We start from the raw sequence: 7,626 nt of genomic DNA, 5'->3' as shown, positions 1-7,626 counted from the left end.
CCTCTGAATTGGCACACAGCTAGTGAATTCATTCAGTGAAGGATCCATCACACTGACTGAAGTGTTAGCATCTGGGTCCTTTTGAAAGGACTGACTCATAGGAGTCAGTTGGTTGTGACTTTGCGCTGTATGTTTGATTCACTAAAAATACCGGCTCATAGGAGTCATTTGCTCATGAATCTGACCGCACAGGTCGTGCTGGCAAACAGCTTGCACTCAACTCAAGAAATGTGTTTTTGATGTTTATTTGCGGTACAGCTTAAGGGTTAGTTCACCCAATAATTTCCTCACCCTCAAGCTTTGCTAGGTGCATATGACTTTTTTCTTTCAGCCAAACACAATCGGAGTTACATTAAAAAATATCCTGGCTCTTCCAAGCTTTATAATGGGAGTGAATGATATGATACCCTATATGTTAAAGCCCAAAAAAGCACATCCATCCATCATAAAAGTAATCCATACAGCTTCAGGGTGTTAATAAAGGCCTTCTGAAGCAAAGCGATGCATCTTTGAGAGACAAATATCCATAATTATAACTTTATAAACTGTAATCACTAGCTTCCGGTCTTGCGGTTCAAACAAATAGGGCTGGGCAACAAACTCAAGCTCCTCCGAAATTTCTCTTTAAAAATTCTCATTTTAGACTTCTAATTCGTGACCTGTGTTTTTGTTTTGCTCTCATCTGCGCTTCCGTGTTTGTCAATTCGTCAATACGTCATGCGTTGGGTCAGAGTTCACTCTTCCATCGGAGAATCACCATGATTCTAGTTTATATGGATATTTTCTTACAGAAACATATCACTTCACTTCAGAAGGCCTTTATTTACTCACTGGAGCCGGATGTACGACTGTTGGATGGATGCGGTTTTGTTGGGCTTCAAAATATCAGTTACTATTCACTCCTATTATAAAGCTTGGAAGAGCCAGGATTTTTTTGATATAACTTGAATTGTGTTTGGTTCAAAGAAGAAAGTTATACTTAGGATGGCTTGAGGGTGAGTAAATCATGGGATAATTTTCATTTTTGGGTGAACTAACCCCTTTAATATTTTCTTCTCGCATTTAATTGGGACTGCAAACGCAGGTAAATATGACTTATTTCGCCATGATGTAACTTAGCCTAAGTAAAGCACAGTTCATGCTTTCGTGGTGCATGAAACGCTGACACTATAGGCCTAGTTCCTTACGAATACAAATAAGCAAACATTTAACCAATGGAGAGACACAATGCTCTCAAAAATGTAAAAACATATTTACCTGTCAAAAGTTTAAAATAATTAAAAATTTTCAAAGTTTTTGAAAAAAGTCTCTGCTCACCAAGGCTGCATTTATTTGATCAAAAATACAGTTAAAACAGAAATGTAAAATATTACCATTTTAAATGATTAGAATAACATACAAATAATTATATTCATATTATTTAATTATTTCTATTAATAATAATTCTATAATTTTATTTTAATATATTTTATAATGTAATTTGTTCCTGTGATGGCAAAGCTGAATTTTCAGCCGCCATTACTCCAATCTTCAGTGTTATATGATCCTTCAGAAATTATATATACATGCCCCATTTGATGCCATCAGGGATATCCGCCTTATTGTATTATTATAGGGAAATAACGAGAAAAATAAAGTGCTGTAAATGGTCAAACTATTTCGCTACAAACAAACCAGTGTGTTTATAATTACGACAATACATTAAAATAATAGGGTAAGAAATACCAGTTTGCAATATCGCAGCATAACAAGCTTTTTTTGTACAGCTAAAAATAACTGGAAACGGATGACCCCTGAAGCCAGACATATTCAATTTTCATCTGGCCGCACCCACTCTTATCTGAAAAATAAGGTGAATAAAGAGCTATACATTTTTCATCCTCTATTTCTGCCCACAGAGCTGGCACTGTTGCTGTTATCTGGCTGGTTTCCATCGCCATGGCCCTACCTAAAGTCACATACATCCAGTTTGACAGCGGCTGCACGTGGTCGGTGGGTCGAGGTCACTGGCTGGGATTCCTCGTTCCTGCGTTTCTGGTGTATTACGTGGCTCCTCTACTCTGCATCGCCCTGCACTGCGGGCTCATCATCACTCACCTGTACCGCTGCCGGGGCACTCTAGCCGCAGACCACCGAAATAAAAAAGCCACTGCCCTTCTCATCGGCTCCACGCTGGTGTTCGCCATCAGTTGGTTGCCTTATTACGTGCTGGAGTTTGTCAATGTTTTATCACCCTCCCTTAATTCTGTCAGCTCGCCCGTTAGCTGGCCCGCAAGCCCAGCCCCCAGCTCCATCACCCCGTCGTCCAGTACGGAGGTATCTCTGCTGTGGGAGGTGACCTCACTGTCTGCCATTCTTCTGATTTGTCTGGCACCTTGCTGGAACCCTCCACTTTACTTCTTGCTGTCTAAGCCAGCCTTGAGGCAACTGAGAGGGCTGCTACCCATCATGCACCAACACTGGAGAGCTGCTACCTTCTTACGGCACATAGTGCCAAAACACGCTCCCACACAACCCCACTCACAGCCTGGGTCTCAACACGTTCCTCAGCACATACTACCAGCAACGCAAGCCCAATGAGAAAATGCACGCTCAGAAGAATGCCATGGTAAGGTACAGCTCATACCTGGAACACAGCAAAAGCACACCCACACGCAGGCACAAAAGTACACACACGACACATACACACAATGACAGGTGATTTCTGCCAGAGTATCCTCATCCCTCTCATGCTGGCGGAGATTGTGAGTTGCTTAGTAACACTACAGAGAGGAACAGAAACATACGACCGTGGACCTCTGCATTTATTGCTCAGCATCACATTTTACAATGTTCCAGCATGCCAGCTGCTCTCTTCCCCTCTCTCAAAATCTCTTGCTCTCACTAAAAACGTATCACGGCAGATTTTTATCACCAGCTCGTTCACGCTCGCACACATTAGCATGTCCTCGATGACATATGTGTTCATTTTTAATTCGCTTGTTGCGTGAGGAGGAATAGATTAGATTTGTGTGGGCTGGTACTGTATATCAGATAGATCGTCTATAAAGGCTAAATGTAGTGCGTTTGAGTCCCGCTCGCTGATCATTGGTGTTATGAATCATCAATACGTGCTGTAATGAGCTTTTTGACAGTCACTGTCTGCTTCATGTGAAATGCAGTGCACTGTGATTTAGGAAATGGGAAAAGTATATAAATATTTTCCATTAATGACAGAGGCACGGCTGAGAGAACTGTGTCACCTGCGGATGAGTCATCACACCATTTTTTTCATCCTCTGCTAATATTGTAGCCAATGTAATAAAATGTGGATCTGAATTGATCCTGCAGTTGTTCTTCTCGATTTCCCATTCCCCATGCTCCTCCCTCCAAGTCAGTTCAACTCTTTTATGCCTGATTTGAACTGAGAGGAAGGATAGAAGAAGAGAAGGATACAGCATACAGAGTTGAAAACCATTGTATCAGCATGATAAATGTCCAAAAAAACAACAACATTATATTGAGTATTGACATGGTATATGTTCAAAAATCATAGTATTAACCAAAACTAGAACTATTATTAATTGTTTTGGTAATTGAAATAAAGCTGCAATAAAAAATGTTACCTTAAATAAGTTAGACAAGTTTAACTTGAAGTGCTGAAATTACTGAAACTAAAACTGACAAAATAAACTGACCGAACAGAAATATAAAAAACTAATACAAATGTAAAAAGCCCATCACAACATTACTAAAACTTAAACTAAAATGAAAACTGAAAATATAAAATACAAGCTAATTAAAAAAAGTATATGAATAATACTAAAATATCACTGGTATTAGAATGGAATATATTGTCATGCTGTGTCATGACAAAGACTTATTATTAAGGGTATTTTTTGAACATGTACCATGGTAGTACCATAGTATTCTTATCATACCATTTATGGTACATGAATTTCATTACCATGGTATATTTTAAAGTACCATAGTATTTCCATCTGATACCATCACTGTACCAATATATTTTGGGGTTCTAAATCCATGGTATTACCATGATGTCAAGTCCAGAAAATATGGAAATGCCATAGTTGTTTTGTACAGGCATCTGTTTTTACCTTGGCATAATCATTTTCCAAGTCCATAAGTGTGACAAAATGTTTGTTCTGGCTCCTCTCTGTCAATCATTCCTCTTTCCAGAACAACAAATCGGTGCCCTTCTTCCATTTACATTCTGAAATGGCATTCGTATAACTTAGTAATTTTCTCATTGTCAGTGTGCATTAGGAAATTGTGATCTTGACTTCACAGGGACATTTAATGTGCATCCAAGGCTGGTCATTTCATCAAATAACAAGGTTAGAAATCATTTCTGGGATGAGTGGAGGGAGAATTCTGTAGAAAAGATCAAGAGGTTGGCTTTCTGATTATGCCTGTTATTTGACAATAACGAAACCATTGAACGAGTTTGTTTACGTAGGTTTTAAAGCTGCCTGGAAAATTGGGTTGTTTTGTTGTAATCCCTCTAGCATAAACCAGCAAAACACCAGCCACGCAAGTGACCAATGAAATCTTTTTTACTAATCTGATGCAGTGTCCCTTCAGACCTCAGTGAGCTAATAACGGTTCAAAAAGGTCGCAGTTAAAGTGCAGACAGGCTGACGAGAACAACGCTGAGAATGGGGGTGAGCTGTCTCACAATTACACTGACAACATCACCCATTCACTGCGCTCGCAAGACGTACCCACTTAAACTCTATCGTTATCTACTGTAATTATAATAGTCATATTTTGGGGGGGGTTTACGGAATAATTAGAGTTGTCAACGCTCACATCAAACTCCTTTCAGACTCACACAGAGCCGACAAGGTCTGATGAGATGCAATTAACACTGCAGATTAACAAGCTCATCTGCGACATGAGCTCAGCGTGCTCCTCTCGACCCTCTTTGTCATCATGTGAAGCCCCAGACCACCACGGACTGAGGCACTCTTGCTCGGTAGACTGTTGTGGAGCTGCACTGAGCTGGCAATCTCAATCTGTCACATGTATCTGAAATATGATCCACTGCTCTCCAAGAATGAATTTTTTTACCCATGTGTTCAGTACATGTGTATTGAATCATCTTTACTGACATATTTACAAAGCAATTGCAGATGTGCATGATGAAGAATAGCACACAATAAAAATGTGATATAGATGACTACAATAATAAACCTCTACTCTAGGTCAACCGAGATGGGATTATTAAAATTCTGTTATTTTGAATAAAAAAATAAATAAATGTGATGTTCAGTGTGGTCTGAAGATCATCTGAGCCAAAACTGGAGCGAATTAGACATTATTTGTGGAAGGAGAAGAGTTTTCATCAAAACCCAATTTGGCAGATGGGAGACATGGAGACATTATTATACTCTGCAAGCCAGAGGTTACTAGATTAAAATTTTCAATCGCGATTAATCGTACAATTTAAGCGATTAACGTGAATTTATCGAATAAGTGAAATTAAGCATACACCATTTATCTTGTTTAACACGTTGATTTTGTCATTTGCTATAGTAAAAGTAAAAGGTGCTTCTCACAAAACTGTATTTTCTGAAAGCTTCTTTCAAGGTAAATTTAGGTATTTCCAAAAAGAGACACTTGGAGACTCCAAAAGAGGACACCAAATAAACAAATGATATATACCTACTACAGTGCATGGATCCATTCAGAATAACTAGTAATATACACAAGACAAATCAAAACATTATACTGAATATTTGTGTAAACAATATGAATGTACTGTGAGGGCTCATGCTCTTCAGGAACAATCAAAAAGGTTTCACAGACAGAGCTTATTAAACCAGGCTTAGGCCTTAGATCAATTCGGACATTTAAGTAGCTTCTAAAAATGTGCCCTAGAAAATACATTACTGGTGTGCATCTTGAGACAAAACAAAATATGTTTTGGCACTGACATATTTTAAGATATGCTTTCAGTTAAAACAGCTCAAACAGGCATTTTAGTCTGGGACTAGGCTTAAGCCTTGTCTGTGAAACCGACCAAGAATATGACAGAGCTCGGGTTAAAGGGTTAGAATAGAAATTTATGTCAATCAGGGTTACAGATGCTCAGTGCGGAAAACTCCCAACTTCTAAGATCATCTAACTGCATGACGTTAATTACGTCAATGGTGCAATTTCACAGCTTCAGTAATTTACTTGTGTTCAATTATTTTGAATTAATCACATGCGTTAATACGTTAACATTGACAGCCCTATATTATATATAGCCCAAAACTTTGTTTTAATTTTCCCCTCAAATAATTTTTTGTCCGTATGACAGTGTTGAGACACTTTCTCTTTTCCTGGATGTCGTTGCAATTGACTTCATCTCTACATTAAAAAGTGTCCCCTAAAATGACACCTTTATTTCAACTTTTGTGCAACTTGTCTGAAGATCAGCCAACTTTAGTAAAGATTTGACAAAATTTGATGGGACAAAAATCTAAATGTCAGACAAGTAACAGGTTGACATTCTTAACAAGATATCATTAGCTTCTTATGACCTTATGAGGGAAGAAGAAGAGACCATAATCAATGACTTTCTGACAAATTATTTAAAAGTAATGGGCTATATGCACGCATAACTTCCGCGTTTGACGCAAGGATGCTCGTGCGTTTCCGGTTGGGGAGATTTAAAGCGGAGGAAAACCGAGGAAAACGGGATTATGGCAGAGTCTTCAAAATTTACTGTCCTCTCGTCTTTGAAACGAAACTTTAATACGTTTAGATGTAATTTTATATATAGTTATGTTTATTTAATATAATAAACACAGAAGCATAAACAAAATGAGGAGTGTCTGTTTTGTCTGTTTTTGTGACTAACGTTTCTTTAGTATAGCAATAGAGTATAAAAACCAATATAAATTCTCGGTATAGCATTGGACTCTACGATCGGCGGAAGTAATCCAGCATCCTTAGACCTTCACCGGAAATACCGCCGTGCATAGAGCCCATTGAATTATTGTAAATTACATCACATTTTAATTTATTTGACCACAAGGTGGCGCTATCCCCAAACTGCTCAGGTACCATCTGGGCAAAATGCCAATGATGCCTACCAATTCCTTTCAGTACACCAAAGTAATGGTAAGACCAAAGCCACTTTACGACCAGCTCTGGTAAGACACAGAGACATTAACATTAAAAATGGCAGACAAGGAATGAATATGGCAAAAAATTGGAATCAATGGGCTCAAGAAATCTAAACAGACCAGACACCTGACTTTAGGACACTAAAGCATAAGCATATTCATCAAATTGTATTATTTTCTGACCACTACACATGAAAATCAAAACAATGTTAACATGCACTGGGGCTTGGTCTGAACTTGTGAGACAAATTTAGTGGATAAATGATTTGTTGGCAGATTTCTGGTAAGGATGGTGGTGGTGGAAATTGAAAAAATGTTCAATCAGGAATGCAGAGAAGGAGAACCAAGGTCTATGACCAGGAGGGTGAAAAAAAGTCCATTTTGAACTGATATAGCGTCACTTGAGTGGGAGACTCCCAGATGATTCAGGCTGCTTCCAGTCTCCTTTGCTTCCTTGGCTCTAGTAATAGTTAATTTAAACTAAGATCAAAGAGACAGACAAGAAGAT

Source organism: Rhinichthys klamathensis, unplaced genomic scaffold (genome assembly GCF_029890125.1).
Source record: "Rhinichthys klamathensis goyatoka isolate OS25496 unplaced genomic scaffold, OSU_Roscu_1.1 h1tg000631l_1, whole genome shotgun sequence".
NCBI classification, from domain to species: Eukaryota; Metazoa; Chordata; class Actinopteri; order Cypriniformes; family Leuciscidae; genus Rhinichthys; species Rhinichthys klamathensis.
Note: the sequence above shows the minus strand (reverse complement) of the source record.